This window comes from Cyprinodon tularosa, unplaced genomic scaffold (assembly GCF_016077235.1).
Source record: "Cyprinodon tularosa strain WSP-4 unplaced genomic scaffold, ASM1607723v1 ctg375, whole genome shotgun sequence".
In the NCBI taxonomy this organism is placed as follows: Eukaryota; Metazoa; Chordata; class Actinopteri; order Cyprinodontiformes; family Cyprinodontidae; genus Cyprinodon; species Cyprinodon tularosa.
Genome location: NW_024039091.1, coordinates 803,103 through 819,928, shown reverse-complemented (window position 1 = coordinate 819,928; position 16,826 = coordinate 803,103). Strand labels below are relative to the sequence as shown.

The following is a 16,826-nucleotide window of genomic DNA, read 5'->3' as shown; positions in this document are numbered from 1 at the left end:
CAATCTCTGGACCCCAAAACATTTCCCTTTCCCTCAAGGCTTTATCGGGACTCCCAAGGTAAAAACCAAAAAAACCTTTAAAAACTCAAACTCAACTGGGGCCAACGCTAACTGAACTGTCTCCCACACAGACTTCAATGAACCAGCCCCCAGGCTGAACCAGTACCAGTGTTATTTCCATGTGCTTGTGAAACAATAAACCTGTTAAACTTTTATTCTGTCTCCGTGGTGTTCTGCATCTTGGGCCTCTCAGTAACCCATCATGACAATTAGTATTTCTTGAAGCAAATTGAAACTGAGTTTACATTTTCATTCACTTAAAAAGGCCTATTTTCCCACACACGTGTGATAACACGAGATTGTCTGACAGTGTGTATGGTTGTGGTGGATATACAGAGTAATGGACGCTCTAGAAGGTTCTTGGTTTGATTCTTGGGCTTTCTGCATGTTTGCATGTTCTCCCCGTGAATGTATGAGTTCCCTCCGGGTGCTCCAGCTTCCTCCCACAGACTGTTAGGTTTATTGGCTTCTCTAAATTGCCCTTTGGGTTAGTGTTCGACTTAGGCACCAGCCCCACCGCAACCCTGACAAGGACTAAGCGGGAGAAAATGGGATGGACAGATGGATGGATGTACATTCTGTTACTTTTAATGATCTTGTTATTTCAGTCTGCTGAAAATGAGAGGCAGAGGTGCCACAAGGCTTGCTTCAACTGAAAGTAAAATAATCTAGAAAGCTTTCTTCTGCCATGACCTACAGCATGCAGTGGGCCCTGTCTGAAGCTGCTGGGAGTATGTGTGTGTGTGTGTGTGTGTGTGTGTGTGTGTGTGTGTGTGTGTGTGTGTGTGTGTGTGTGTGTGTGTGTGTGTGTGTGTGTGTGTGTGTGTGTGTGTGTGTGTGTGTGTAGTAGTTAGTTTTTATGTAGTGAAGGCTATGTTAATACTTGTATTGACATCCTAAACTTTTAGAATTTCTGTTCTATTATAATGAATTACATCCAGATCTTGCCGATCTTTATAGACTGAGTTGAAAACAGAAATAAAAATTCACTGTGGTCTATTTTCAGCAATAAAAATAGTTTCAAGTGACTTTTTTAAAACATAACCCAAAATGGTGCCCCAGGACTGTCCATCCAGACAACCAGCCAGCCATCTCCTCTAACTTAATCCATCATGGTATTTTTAGGCAGATTTCTATAACTAGACCCCAGAAAGTATTTATGAGCAAATTATGAGGATGGGCTCTAAAAGATTGGGGTCCAACCTAAGAAAAATCTGGGTGGTTCAGATATTATTTTTAATCCCACCTTAATTGTGTCCTGGGCAGGGAAACTTTAATGCTTTCTGGTGGTATCTCTATCATGAACGCGGACAGATTTAAACCCAGTATTCAAGGAGAGACAGTCAGTAGGAAAGTTCAAAAAGTTTATTAAATAACACTAAAACTAAAGTGGAGCTGTGGCACGAGGACACTGCAGGATGGGGACTGGTTTAACAGTCCAGTCCAAGAATGTCCCCAAGTCTGCAGTCCCAGAGGACATGCTGGAAGCCGATCCTGGTCAGGATCCAGAACAGACAGGGACCGACAGGAACAGGATCCAGATCAGACAGGAAACATGATCCAGATCAGGCAGGAACAGGACAGGGGGCAGGATCCAGACTTCCAGGCATCCACAAGCTCCCAGGAGGGTTCAGAGTCTGGCTGGGACCAGGAGCATGACCAGGTGGTCACGCACAGGAGCAGACAGGATCAGGTAGAGATGAGCAGGCTCAGTGGAAGAGGGTAGCCGAGACAGGACGTTAGAACCAGAACTTGATGCAGGACTTTAAACTGGTCTCCTCCCTGGAGCCAGGCTTACTGAGATAAAAACTGAACCTCCCCCATATTGAGCCAAAAAACCTTGAGGACTCAGCAGGGGAGGAACAGTGGACGATCAGGAGACGAGACAAACACAAAAACCCTCTTTCCACTGGCTGCCAGGATCCAGGACATGAACCAAGGCAAAACTGAGCAGACAGACTAACAGAAAGACAAGTAATGATCTGGCCTGAATGCTCAGGCTGAACTGAATATAAACAAAAGGAAACAGGTGAGAGGAATAAATTATAATTGAGGCAGGGAGGGAAAACGACAGGTGAAAGGAATTACAAATTAAGGGAGAGAAAAACAGGCCAGATCATGACAATCTCAGGCTGGCACTGAAAACAAACCACCATAATGATACCTGATCCTACTTGCCATGGCTGCCAAGGTTAGTAAAAGCCCAATGCTGTACTCTTTTGATGATGTATGTATCATGCAAAGTACAAATCTGATTTGTCATACATTAAATTCTCTATTACAGTGTTATGAGAATTTTTTGTTTTATAAATCAATCTATCTATCAATATATATATATATATATATATATATAATATATATATATATATATATATATATATATATATATATATATAATATATATATATATATATATATTGTTATATATATATTGTTATATATACATAATGTTAAACTGACTTTAATACTTACTTTATATACTACCTTACAGAGTGTTCTGTTTGTCCCCCTTTGGCCAGTATTGTTGATCGGTCAAATACATGTGCCGTTTATATCATCAAGAAACAGCCATCATGCAGCTTCATCCATCATTCTTAATGTGCTGTTAAAGAAACACAGTCAGCGCCCAACCCTTCTTTCTGGGTGTTCTCCACACTCTGGTGTGTCAAACTGAGAGCATAACTCTGTCTGGAGATTTCCCACTGAGAAGAACATGTGTTAACAACTGCATAAACATTTCGGAGCAAGATTTTTTAACCCAGGCTCCAACACAACACATTCATGGAAAAATTTAGATTTAAACTTTATAGTTCTAAACAGACGTTCTCAACTTTTGTGACATTACACTATTTCTTTCAAATATTCAGGTTTATTAAAGCTAATAAGGAGATTTTGGGAAATATTTAAATATGACTTCAAAAGTTTTCATATGGCTATGGTAGTTATGTGTGCAACCATTAAACTGCAGTCACTCATTCAATTATTAAACAACCAAAAAGCGATGTACCTTCCCTGGTCACCGATTGAACATTCTAAGTTATGGTGGTATGAGGGCTGCATTGGTAATTGGCAAATCTTTTTCCGGAAACGCCTGTGTTATTCAGAGAGAAATGCACCCATCCCACTTAAATGGAGCATTTCTACTTTCTAGGAACCAAAATAATTAGTACGTAGTAAATAATAAGTACGTAAGAAGTACTTGTAATGCTTTTTTCTGCCCTTTGTGAACTTTTTGGTTCTTTTTGAGTTTTCATTTAAACACTTTGATTTTTTTTAAATTTCCCTTTGTTTCATTTGTTTCATTCCATTTTTTGTGTCATTCTTGTTTTTTTTCCGTCTTCTTTCCGCTAGCTCCCTTCCAGTTGCTTCTATCCACACCTGCTCCCTATCAGCTGTTTAGCCCATCCCTTTTTCTATCTACCATAAAAACCCCTCCTGTCAGTTCCTCATTGTTTGATTCTCTTTCTTACTTCATTCCTTCGGTTTGAGCCCCCCCCCCCCTACTGTAGATAGGCTCCTTGCAAATTTATCAAAATCCAATAAAAAGGAGCAGTTTATGAAATGTCATGAGAACAAGTAGTTTTCTGACTGAACAGAAATTCAATTCAATTAAAAAGTACTTTTATTAATCCTAAAGAGAAATTAAATGCTACTGGAGTTTTTTAAACGTGTGTAGTAGGGTTGATAGCTGTGGGCAGGAAGGATCTTCTGAAGAGGTTTTTTCTTGCATCGGATCTGGAGAAGCCTCGACTGAAGAAACTCTGTTGTTGTTTAAAAATCTTCTGAAGAGGATTTTTACTGTTGTCCATTGTTTTTTTCACTTTATATTGTAACTATTCTCTGTATGAACAGTACCCAGAACAGAGTATGTCTTCTTATTTAGCTTGAGGGAAGTTCAAAGTTCAAATATTTCTGTCACGATTTAAATAAGATCTGACCCAAACATAAAAAAAAGACTCTAGCAGAGAACCACACAGAGAGACCAGGAAAAGTTTTTTAACAAAATTATTGAGGAAGGATGAGATGAATCCCAGTGTTAGCTCTCTAACTCACGTTTCCATAAAAAGGTTTAAATCTCTTATAGAATCCAGTCGGTGTGGGAGTTCCAGTGTTTGTCTAGATCAGGGGTGCTCAAGTCCAGTCCTCAAGAGCTACTATCCCTGAAACTTTTTGATCCACCCCACTTTTAAACACACCTGAATCAAATGAATGTCTCCGTTAACCTTTCCTCCCTGCTGGGCTAAATGAGGTTTGAGCCATTCGATTCAGGTGTGTTAGAGAAGAGATGCATCTAAAAGTTACAGGATGGTAGCTCTTGAGGACTGGACTTGAGCACCCCTGGTCTAGATCGAGGAGGGCGGACAGGTATACCCAGAAAGCGGTTGTTCGCTGGAAAACGGAGGAGCTGACTGCCACTTAGATTTCCTGCGGTACTTGAAGGGGTTTGTTTTGGAGATGGATCCCCTTCTCAGAGAGAAGACCCAAACGATCCTTGGGAAAAGGGTTGACCAGAACCACAAATTTGAATCACAGTCAGTTTGATTCTCGGGAAGATCCTTCCAGGCAAGAGAAGTCCGAAACATCCAGTTTGCAGGAGGACTTCCTCCCGAGAGGCAAAGACAACAAAACAGCAGGTTAAAACTCAGGTAGACAAAAACCCCAGTTTGACCTCAGCAAAATCAGCTTGGCTAGAGTCCCCAAAAATGGCAAACACTTGGCGTCGAGGTAGTGGCCCAGTCAGCAAACCTTATGAGCACTCCGTTTAAAGAGGTAACCTTACACAGGTGTGTGGAGGGGGCCAACCAGAACCAGGTGCCGCCTGGTGGAGGAAGGAAGACAAACACAAAACAAACCCACCACAGACGGAATCCTAACAATTTCTATCTAAGGAAAACCAGTTTATTGCATCAATTCACTGGCTCGAAGGCAATCCCTTTCACTAAGCAGAGGAAAAACTCTCTTTTAACAGGAAGGGAAAACCTCCAGCAGAACCAGGCTTAGTGTGAGCGGCCATCTGCTGAGGCCGACTGGGGTTCAAGGAGACAGAAGCAGACATAGAAAAAGAAGCATAGATACAAAAAGGGAACTGCCAACCAGCTCCTCAGGCGGCCACATCCAGGAAACACACAGCCAGCAGAGGAGCTCCGAGCCAGCTCCCATGTCAGAGGATGAAGAGAGCACATCCAGTTAGTCACAGTCAGAAAACAGGACTACACTGGAAAACAGGCCAAGCTCCCCAAAATCTAGAAACAAGGTGTTGATGGCAGCAGAACAGCTGATATTTCTCTCCAGGATGGAGTCACAGCCAAACAGGAACAGACCAGGTGAAGCTACTCTGAGAAAAAGCAGAGAGAGCAGAAACGTTAGAGATTGAACTAACAGATTCTGCAGAGTGGGAGAATAGAGATAGAATGAAGCAGAATGATGAAGTAGGGGTCCCTATGTCCTCCTGCAGTCTAAGCCTATAGCAGCATAACTATAGAGATAGCTCAGGGTAACCTGAGCCACCCTAACTATAAGCTTTATCAAAAAGAGAAAGTTTTTAAACCTAGCCTTAAAAGTAGACAGGGTGTCCCGCCTCATAGAAGTTAGTTTTTACAGGAGAGGACCTGATAACTAAAAGATCTGCCTCCCATTCTACTTTTAGAAATTCTAGAACCACTAGTAAACCTGCAGATTGAGAGCAAAGTGCTCTGTTAGGAACAAAGAACAATTTATATCTCTTATGTAAGATAAGGCTTGGCCATTTAAGGTTTTATATGTAAAATGAGGGTTTTAAATTCTATTTTATATTTAAAAGGAATCCCAAAGAAGAGCATGTTTCTGAGACTGCTGCCCCCATGACCCCGTCCCCCGATGAAGTGAAAGACAACAAGTATGAATATAACTGACAGCAGAACCAGTAGCGGTTTGATCCTGTGGTAGTGGTTACACAGTATCCTGCCCAGCTTGACCCTTTTTAAATTTTTCATTAAATAATGTGTCAGAACCATTTACTAAAAGGGAAATTTTTAAACCAGCCAAAAACTAACCCCCCTTTCTGGTCCCTCGGTTAGAGAGTTGTTTTTGTGGAATATTGTGCAATTTACAAAAGGAAAAGTCATTTAACACTGTTTTGATCAATCATTAAGATGCAAACAGACATACTGTAACTATCTTGGTTCTGTTGGTTTTCTCTAAGCTTTCAGTTTCAAGATTATTGAGGTTTTCTTAGTTTTCTAGCTTTAATGGTGGTGTTCTGGATTTATTTAAGTTTCTTAGGTTTTTCTTTGCCTGTCCTCTGTTGCCCCCTTGTGTTTTCTTTTCCTTTGCTTCCTCTTCAGCTCTACTCACACCTGCTCCTTATCAGCTCGTTAGTCCTGCCTTTGTTCAGTCAGCCATAATGATGGCATTGCACTGGGTAACTGCTGATGATGCCGGAGCAAATATACGGGTAGAAATCAGGAAAATAACAATGTAGGGGAAAAAATCTAAGGAAGCCAGGGTGTAGTCAGTGTGCTATTTGTTAGGCTCTTTTGTCCGTCCTAATCTTGCAGGTGCTGCGCCATGTTTGTGGAATGCAAGTGTTGGGCTGGTGATATTAAGGGACACCAGACAGAATTATAATTTGGGGGTCTTTATTTCCAGACTGCTCTATCCGCAAGGGAAAAACAATGAATAATATTCGGAATAGTTTACGGCTAGTGATTAGGGCATAGAATTGTGAATCCTGAGGTGCTGAGTTCAAGCCCCACTCCCACAGACTGCCACCTGGGTCTCTGAGCAAGACCCTTAAACCCCACACTGATTCTGACATGTTGTGCCTCTGGACCTCTGAGCCTGCCTGTCCCCGTTCTGCCTTACCTGTCTTCGAAATCCTGCTAGATTCTGCCTGTTTCCTTAACTGGGAACTGCTTCTTGACACTGACCTGGAAAAGGAGAACCTGGCCTTTCCCTGGCTGCTCCCACTTATAAACCGTTCCACAGTTTTCTTGTGGCTGAATTTATTTAAATTTTTTTAAATGTAGTTTCCATATCTTATTTGGCAATATCTAGAGAATTGTGAGCAGGTTGGACATGACATGGAGCGCAGCGTTTTTACTGCGGCTCTGTGACAGTGGCTGCAGCTTTGCTTTCTTTACATTTAACCCACCTAAATTTAAGTAATCCTCACCTTTTTGCATACCCAAATAGAAAAGCAAGTAACTAAGGAACTGTAATCCCAAATTACATTTGATGTGTCATGATCATGACTCTGATAGCTGACCTAAATGCTCAGTCGACTCGCCTTTTTTAACTCTGCTCAGTTACCAATTATCCCTCATCTCATCCACCTGCTCCTGTTGCTTTATATACAGCTCAGTCCCGGATCAGTCCACACTCAGACCCAGATCATTGTTTTTGAGGTTGTGTTGCTGACATGGAGATTATGTTGCTGTGTTTGACTTGGATGCCATAGTTCGTCTTCTCGTTCTTATTGTCATAGTCTTCCTGAACATGTTCTGTCTCTTATCCAGTGAGGTGGGCCTGTTCCTGTATTCTAGTCCAATGGAGGGAGTGCTTTTTTAAGCGTACCGTCGTTTTCCCCCCCCTCGATATCATGCTTTGGTCTTCTTTACTATGACCTACCAGTTCCCCATCTGAAACGTTCTCACATGAACACTTTGTTGGATCTTGAAACCCCGAACCTGCCTGTTTCCTGTTTTGATCGAAAAACCCTTGACTGGACTATGGACACCTGGATCTCTGAGCCTTTCCTTTCTGAACTGCTTTCCCTGAACCTGGGCTCTGATTCCTGCTTGTTCCCCTGGGGCTGCAGCATCAGGTGCACTCTAGCGGCGTCTGCCACATCTCGCTGGCAGTCCATCGCTGGATCCTACCGTCGCTCAAGGAGCTGGATTGAAACATGCTTACAACCAGGAAGTTCTCAATTTTATATCATCTTCACTTTAGATTATCATGGTCACTTACTTGTGTTTTCTCTCTAACCAGAGTTGCCACTAATGGGCAGTGGCCCCACCTCCCCCCCCCAACAACCGCTTCAGATCCTCAGCTCAGATTTTATCAATAACTCCCTTTCAAGCAATCACTGTCTGTCCTTGCCTCAAATTCTGGGTCTTACGCTACTGAGTTCTTACAGCGTGATACATCATTTAAAGCTAACCACCTTCTAGTTTTCTGAAAAATGATAAATGAAAAATAGGGTGACTAAAACACAGCCTAATCTGTCAGCAGTTAAAACATGACTCATAGTTGTTGTCTTATTCTTCTCGAAAAATAGTAGTTCTATTTTGTAAATAAGAATAACAAAGATTTCCTTGAAAATATGTTATGGTCATTATTTTAGATTTTCTTCGCATTTGGCAACCACAACTGCAGAAAAGTTCAGACCTCTAAGTATAAGTAATTCAAGAGATATGAGACTTAAACTCCTGAGTTCATACGTCTTCCAAACTCTCCAAATATGCCAAATTATGCTAATTGCATTTTAACACAAAAATTTTTACTTCCAAAATCACACTGGAGCATTTTGTTGGCCACAAAACATTTTTGAAGCAAATATTTTTTTAACGTTTCGGAACTTTCCATCTAATATATCCGAACATGTTGCAATGATTCAGGATTGATCTGCCTCTTTGCCTTTTACGCCCAGCAATATATCAGGACTGCTCTAATAAAATTAGCCGTGCTTACCCTTCTTTTATAGGTAATATCAATAGATAGAGAGCCAAACATTGCGTGTGGAATTAACCAATAGCAGCCAGACTTTATGAACCATAATATGAGGGGAATAATGTGTAAAGAAGTCAGCTGAGAGGGAGCTCTGGTAACGCTTTGAGGGCTGTCAAATCTCAAAACGAAATTGGCTTTTGTTTTGTAGGATTTTTTGTGGCTATTTTCTCGTAATGGAATGTTTTTATTATTAATATGCTGCGTTTCTTTTTGTCTGTGAACCCTTACGGACAAATGTAATACAAACAATCCAAGATTGGATTTATAATACGGCCTCAGGTTCGCTTCAAATGTAAGAAGTTGAATTTTTATTTAAAAAATTCAGATTTAACATGCTGCTATATCTTTATTAATTGTGTTTTGTTGCTCATGGTTTCCATAAAACAAACTTGGTGGTTGAATTGTGGAGAATCTAAGCTTTTTAAAGATGTGTAGCATGTCTATACTGATAGAGGTTTAACTGGTTTTGTTTTCAAACCTACTGCTGTGTTTGATGTTAATATACCAAACGGTGGGCTGCCGACAGCTTTGCTTTCTTTACATTTAGGAAAAGTGCCTGTTAAATCATTCTTTTGACTTTTCATTATTTAATCTAGTCATCTATGGGACATTTTTCATTTTGTGGGACACTAGAATGGAAGTGAGAAATTGATACACAGGCCAGCTCACATCAGAACATCTGGTCACCCTATGTTTAATGCCCAGTGTGTGACAGGAAGAAAAATTGCATCGGTGCTTGTAGAGTGGGACACAAGGGGAGTGACCCAACCTTTAGAAACCTCAAAGAATCAGACTGACTCAGACAGAAACAACAAATAAAAATAAATATCATCCAAAAATTTGTTCGAATATAAAAAAAAGATAATCAAGTTCTGATGTAGAACTAAAACCTTTTAAGCTGCATTTTGCTTGTTCTGTGCAGTCTTTAAAAAAATGTCCACCTCACAATTAGTGAATCCTACTGGTTTTCCGTTTGCACATGTTCAGCTTGGACAGGATGCCATTCCCACATCCAATCATTAGCAGGCAGCCGATCCAGGCCAGGGATACAGATCAGGCAGGAACGGACAGATGAGACGGGATCCAGGCTTCCAGTCATCCTAGGGCTCCCAGGCAGGTTCCGAGTCCACACAGAGTCCAGAAACGTGACCAGGCAGACACGTACTGGAGCAGACAGGATCAGGTGCAGATGGGCAGGCTCAGTGGTAGAGGGTAGCAGAGACAGGACGTAGAACCAGAACTTGATGCAGGTCCTTTAAACTGGTCTCCACCTCGGAGCCAGGCTTAATGGGATAAAAACTGAACCTCCCGCCGTATACAGCCAAAAACCCAGAGGACTCAGCAGGGGAGGAACAGTGGATAAGCAGGAGACCAGACAGACACAAAACCCTCCTTTCACTGGCCGCCAGGATCCAGGACATGAACCTTGGAATAAAGGTTCATGTCATGGCCAGAACATCTAATGATCTGGCCATGATAGCTGGAACTGAGGCCAATATAAGGGCAACTGGCAGGTGGATGAGATGAGTGATGATTAGGAGCTGGAAACAGTAAAGCAGGTGAAAGGCATGAGTAATTAAGGCCAGCTATCACAGCAGATAATGACATCTTGTGCTTGAGATCAGCCTCCTGATCTCTGCATTTGGGTCCTCAAAAGCTCCACCCCATTGTAACACACATAAAGTTAATGATTTTAGGATTTTATTTTACCTGTGACATACCAGCAACCTGTCTGCAACCCTGGCGGAATAAGTGTCAGGAATCCAGTTTGTGTAGTCTGTTTTTGTGTTTCCTTTTCTCCTCCACCAGGTGGTGCCCCGTCCTCATTGGGCCTCCCTGCACACCTGCAGCTCGTTGCCTCATTACCTGAGGACTCTTAAGCTGCTCACTGCCACTACCTCGACGCCAGAGTGTTTGCCAGTTTTGGGTACTCTAGTCAAGCTGAGTTTTGCTGAGTCAAACTGAGTTTTTGTCTACCTAAGTTTTTAACCTTGCTGTTTTTGTCTTTGCCTTTCGGCAGGAAGTCATCCTGCAAACTGGATGTTTTGGACCTTCTCCCCCCCTGGAAGGATTCTCTGAGCACAGAACTGAGCTGAGGATTCAAGTTTGTGGTTTGGATCAACTTTTCCCCTCAAGGATTGTTTTGGGATTGTCACTGAGCAGGGGATTCATCTCCACAATAATCCGTTCAAGTTCCGCAGGAAAACTAAGTGGCAGTCAGCTTCTCCGTTCACCAAGGAACAACCGCAATCTGGGTAAACCCTGTCCGCCCTCCAACGAACAAGTCTATTACTGGAACAACCCACACCGACTGGGTTCAATAAGAGGCACCTTTTTCTGGAAACATGAGTTTGCAACCTAATTCCTCTTCTTCAAGTCAAAGTCACTCATTTCCCACTGAGCCTGAACTAACTGCAGTATCTTCCCCTTCATTTTCCAGTTCTGGTTTGACTAGACTCATCTCAATCACTCTAAATAAAACCTGTTTAACTTTTCCCTGGTCTCTCTGTTTGGTCTTCTGCATGTGGGTCAGAGCTCTAGATAAAATCATGACAATAAGATGGATGGACGGGTGGGCAGATGGACAGAGGGACGGATGGATTTCATTTGAACATCCAGGAAAGACGATCAGAACGTTTACAAATGTAGGGCTCTTTGTTATCAGAACTGGACATAAGTCAGACACATCCACAACTCCTCTGAGAAAAGTCTGAATCCAAAAGGCTCCATATGGGTCTGATTCACAGGGGATGGACAGAGTAAGAGCCAGGAATGAGGCACCCTATTAAAGCCTAATGACCAACAGCAAATTAAGTAATTTTATTGTTTCCAACATGTGTCAACTATTACTGACAATTTACCTTTGATTTGACTAATGTTTCTCAGTTAGTCTGTATTGTAGGTTTGTGGCCATCATTGGACTCGTTGAGTTTTCCATCGATTCTAGTGCAGATCAAGCAGTTTTTACTGCTCTGATTTAACCAGCTGCTAACAGGTTGATGCAAAAATATATCAGCATTTTAAAGTAACATAACACAGAATGAAAAAAAAAAAAAAATAATGTCGGACTCCGTAATTTTCTCTGGTCCCCTCCCTGATCTGACCAGTGATGACATGTTTAGCCGCATGTCGTCATTCAACCGCTGGTTGTCTAGGTGGTGTCCTGAAAACAACGTGGGCTACATTAATAATTGGCAATCCTTTTGGGGAAAGCCTGGTCTGATTCGGAGAGACGGCATCCATCCCACTTTGGATGGTGCAGCTCTTCTTTCTAGGAATCTGGCCACATTTATTAGTCCTCCAAAACCCTGACCACCCAGAGTGCAGACCAGGAAGCAGAGTTGTAGTTTAACACACATCTCTGCAGCTTCTCTACTGTTACCCACTCTTTACTCCATCCAGACAGTGTCTTGCCCACGACCAAAATCTAATAAATTAGCAAAGATTCCCAAAGGAGTAAATCATGATAATCTAATTAAAATCAAAATAACTCCAATTGGGGAAAAAGTTAAAACAATTAAATGCGGTCTGTTTAACATAAGATCGCTTTCCTCTAAAAGTCTACTAGTTAATGACTTGATTTGTGATAATCACATTGACTTGTTTTGCCTTACAGAAACCTGGCTGCAGCAAGAGGATTATGTGAGCATAAATGAGGCAACTCCTTCAAGCTATTTAAATTTTCACATCCCCAGAAGTTCTGGGCGAGGAGGAGGAGTAGCAACAATCTTCCAGTCTGACTTACTGATTACTCCCAAAACAGTTAATACCTACAACTCTTTTGAACATTTAACCCTTAATTTCCCTGATCCAAATTTCAAGGCAAGAAAACCTCTTCTTTTTGTAACTTTGTATCGTCCACCAGGTCCTTACTCTGAATTTTTAGATGAGTTTTCAGAGTTCCTTTCTGATTTGGTATTAAATACTGACAGGGTCATCATAGTGGGAGATTTTAACATCCATGCTGACATTGAAGGCGATAGCTTAAGAGCAGCCTTTAATGCTATCTTAGACACTATTGGCTTTGTTCAAAATGTGAATAGTCCCACGCATTCTCATCTTCATACTTTGGATCTTGTGCTGACATACGGCATAGAATGTGAAGAAATAACAGTATTTCCTCACAACCCTGTCCTCTCTGACCACTTTCTAATAACCTTCAGGATTACTTTAACAGAGTTCTCCTCCCCCAAAAGAAGGTTCAATTTTAGTAGATCTTTATCAGATAGTGCAGTTATAAATTTTAAAGAATCTGCTTCACTTTCTCTCTCCTCTGTGTCACTGAGCAGTGCTGCAGAGTGCAAAAGCTTAGCTTATTCCCCTTCACAGGTTGATGATTTTGTTGATGGGGTTGCTAGTTCTCTGCGTATTGCCTTAGACAACGCAGCTCCTTTGAAAATGAAAACCATTAAAAATAGAAAGCTTGCTCCTTGGTTTAATGCAGAGCTGCGTACTTTGAAGCAAAATGCTAGGAAACTGGAGAGAAAATATCGCTCCACAGGCCTGCGAGAGTCCTTCCTAGTCTGGAAAAATGGTTTACTGCTGTATAAGAGGACCCTTTGTAAAGCAAGAGCAGCATACTTCTCCTCATTAATAGAGGAGAATAAGAATAATCCTAGATTTCTTTTTAATACAGTTGCCAAACTCACCCAGAGCCATAGCTCTGTTGAACCGTCCATTCCACCTGCTCTTAGCAGCAATGATTTTATGGGATTCTTTATAAATAAGATTGATCTTATTAAAAATAAGATCATAAGCACTCCTCTATCCGCGATTGTACCTGAGGTAGTCATGGAATCTGAACCGGGTTTAGACTGCTTTGATCCAGTTGAACTCTCTGAATTAGCAAAATTATTGTCTTCATCTAAGCCTTCAACTTGTATGTTAGATCCAGTTCCAACCAGGTTATTTAATGAGGTATTCCCTTTGATCTCCTCCTCCATTTTAGATGTGATTAATCTATCTCTGTTACAGGGATATGTACCTAAAGCTTTTAAGGTTGCTGTAATTAAACCTCTGCTTAAGAAACCGTCTCTTGACCCAGATGGCGTGGTCAATTAGACCTATGTCTAATCTTCCTTTCTTATCCAAAATTCTTCAGAAAGTAGTTGCCAAACAAGTTTGCGATCACTTCCACCATAATGAACTTTTTGAAGAGTTTCAGTCTGGCTTTAGAGCTCATCATAGCACTGAAACAGCTCTGGTGAAAGTCACTAATGATATTCTCATGGCCTCAGATAATGGACTTGTATCTGTGCTCGTCCTGTTAGATCTTAGTGCTGCATTTGATACAGTTGACCATAATATTCTTTTAGAAAGACTTGAATATTTTGTTGGAATTAAAGGAACAGCACTAGACTGGTTTAAATCTTATCTATCTGATCGAATTCAGTTTGTTCATGTTAATGATAGATCTTCAACACGCTCAAAGGTTACCTGTGGAGTACCACAGGGATCAGTGCTAGGACCAATTCTCTTTACTTTATACATGCTCCCAATCGGTAGAATGATTAGACAGCATGGGATTAATTTCCACTGTTATGCTGATGATACCCAGCTATATCTGTCTATAAATCCAGATGAAGCCAACCCATTACATAGATTACAGGCATGTCTTGAAGACATAAAAACCTGGATGACTCTTAACTTTCTGCTCCTGAATGCAGACAAAACAGAAGTTATAGTCTTTGGACCAGAGTCTCTGAAAAAGAAACTGATTAGCCAGTCACTTCATTTGGATGGGATTAAACTGATTTCAGATAATAAAGTAAAAAATCTTGGTGTTATTTTTGATCAGGACCTGTCATTTAAATCCCATATCAAAGAGGTTTCTAGAATTTCCTTCTTTCATCTGAGGAACATTGCAAAAATTAGAAATCTCCTGTCCAGGGGTGATGCTGAGAAACTAGTCCATGCATTTGTTACTTCAAGGCTGGACTATTGTAATTCTTTACTATCAGGAAGTCCACAAACTGTAGTTAAAAGCCTTCAGCTGATCCAAAATGCTGCAGCCAGAGTTCTAATGAAAATTAAAAAGAGAGATCATATCTCGCCTATCCTGGCTTCTCTTCATTGGCTTCCTGTTAAATCAAGAATAGAATTTAAAATCCTCCTTCTCACATATAGAGCCTTAAATGGCCAAGCTCCATCTTATATCAGAGATCTGATTGTTCCTTATGTTCCTAACAGAGCACTTCTTCGCTCTCAATCTGCAGGTTTACTAGTGGTTCCTAGAATTTCTAAAAGTAGAATGGGAGGCAGATCTTTTAGTTATCAGGCTCCTCTCCTGTGGAACCAACTACCAGTTTTAGTCCGTGAGGCAGACACCCTGTCTACTTTTAAGGCTAGGCTTAAAACTTTCCTTTTTGATAAAGCTTATAGTTAGGGTGGCTCAGGTTATCCTGAGCTATCTCTATAGTTATGCTGCTATAGGCTTAGACTTTTGGAGGACATAGGGACCCCCATTTCATCATTCTGCTTCATTCTCTCTCTGTTCTCCTATTCTGCAGAATCTGTTAGTTCAATCTCTAACCTTCTGCTCTCTCTGCTTTTCCTCAGAGTAGCTTTGCCTCGTCTGTTCCTGTTTGGCTGTGACTCCATCCTGGAAAGAAACATCAGCTGTGCTGCTTCTATCAACACCCTTGTTTATAGATGTTGGAGATCTGCCTGTTTTCCAGTGTGGTCCTGTTTCTCTGACCGTGACTGAGTGGATGTGCTCTCTTCGTCCTCTGACATGGGAGCTGCCTTGGAGCTTGTCTGCCTGGCTGTGTGTTTCCTGGACGGGGCCGCCTTTTACAGCTGCTTTTTGTATCTCTGCTTCTGTCTCCTTGAACCCCAGTCGGCCTCGGCAGATGGCCGCTCACACTGAGCCTGGTTCTGCTGGAGGTTTCTTCCTGTTAAAAGGGAGTTTTTCCTCTCCACTGTCGCTACAAGCATGCTTAGTGTGAGGGATTGTATTTGAGTCAATGAGTCGATGCAATCAACTGGTTTTCCTTAGATAGAAAACTTTGTATCAATTTGACTGTATGATCTGGTTGAACTGTAAAGTGCCTTGAGATGACATGTGTTGTGAATTTGGCGCTATATAAATAAACTGAATTGAATTGAATAGAATGCATATCCAGTTTAAAAATGTGTAAATTAAACTGATAACTGTGATGTAATTTTGTCATATCTCATTCACAGCTTTAAAAATATTATTACCATAGTTATATCCTGGAGCTGGAGCTTATTCCAAGATCTGGAGAGAGGTTTGCAATATTTAGAACCTTTCTGCAAAGAATTATGATAGTTAAGAACAGAGCTTTGCTTACTGACAGCCATGCATGGTTTGAGGTGATGGTAAGACAGCCAAGGCATCAGGGAGAGTCCCAGTTGGGATGCAGATGTACATCTGGTGAGACGCCATCTAAAAAGGAGAGAAAATGAGCTGTATCAGAACACTGTCCAGACGTAAGGGACTGAACTAATCTCACAGGAAGGCTTTCAGAGCACGTGACAAATGACTTTCATTTTTTTTTTTTCTTCTTTGCTCTGCAGTGAGATTACACAGCAGCATTATTTTCTGAAGGGTCTGGCCCAGAAAGCCACATTCCTCATGTGAGCCTTGCTTCATAATATGCTGAAGAACCTAAAAATGTTCCAAGTGACAGAAGTTGATGTTAAACGTCTCAAGAAAAGACCTGCAGCATTGGTACATAATGCCAACAAAATGCTGAAGCTTAAATTAAGTTACTACAACAAAAAAGAAGGACATTAATTTGCAGAATGCAAAGATAAACTCATGAACACTTTGTGCTTTATTTTGGGCAGAACATATTCTTCCTTTGACTTTTCTGCTGAAATGCACTGCTTGCGTCCGGTTTTACAACCTCCAATCCATTTCTTTTCTGTTTTGGGATTTTTTTATTGTTTTCTATTCTGTTATCTAATTACCTTTATGTGACTACAATGTACTTTTATGTACTATTATTGTTCTTTTTCTTTTCCATGTACAGCAGTTAACATTGTCTTGCTACTGAAGTCTAATATAAATAAACTTGCCTTGCCTTACC

At 41.1% G+C, this 16,826-nt stretch overlaps 1 long non-coding RNA gene across 1 annotated transcript; it reads right to left on the bottom strand.

The window, feature by feature from the left end:
* Window positions 1-4,470: 4,470 nt before the first annotated feature.
* Window positions 4,471-16,223, bottom strand: LOC119790917. The gene is made up of 3 exons (XR_005281782.1): window positions 16,090-16,223; window positions 15,976-16,012; window positions 4,471-4,663 (listed from the first exon to the last, which is right to left on the bottom strand). It is a non-coding gene; the product is annotated as an uncharacterized LOC119790917 (long non-coding RNA).
* Between the last annotated feature and the right edge of the window lie 603 nt (window positions 16,224-16,826).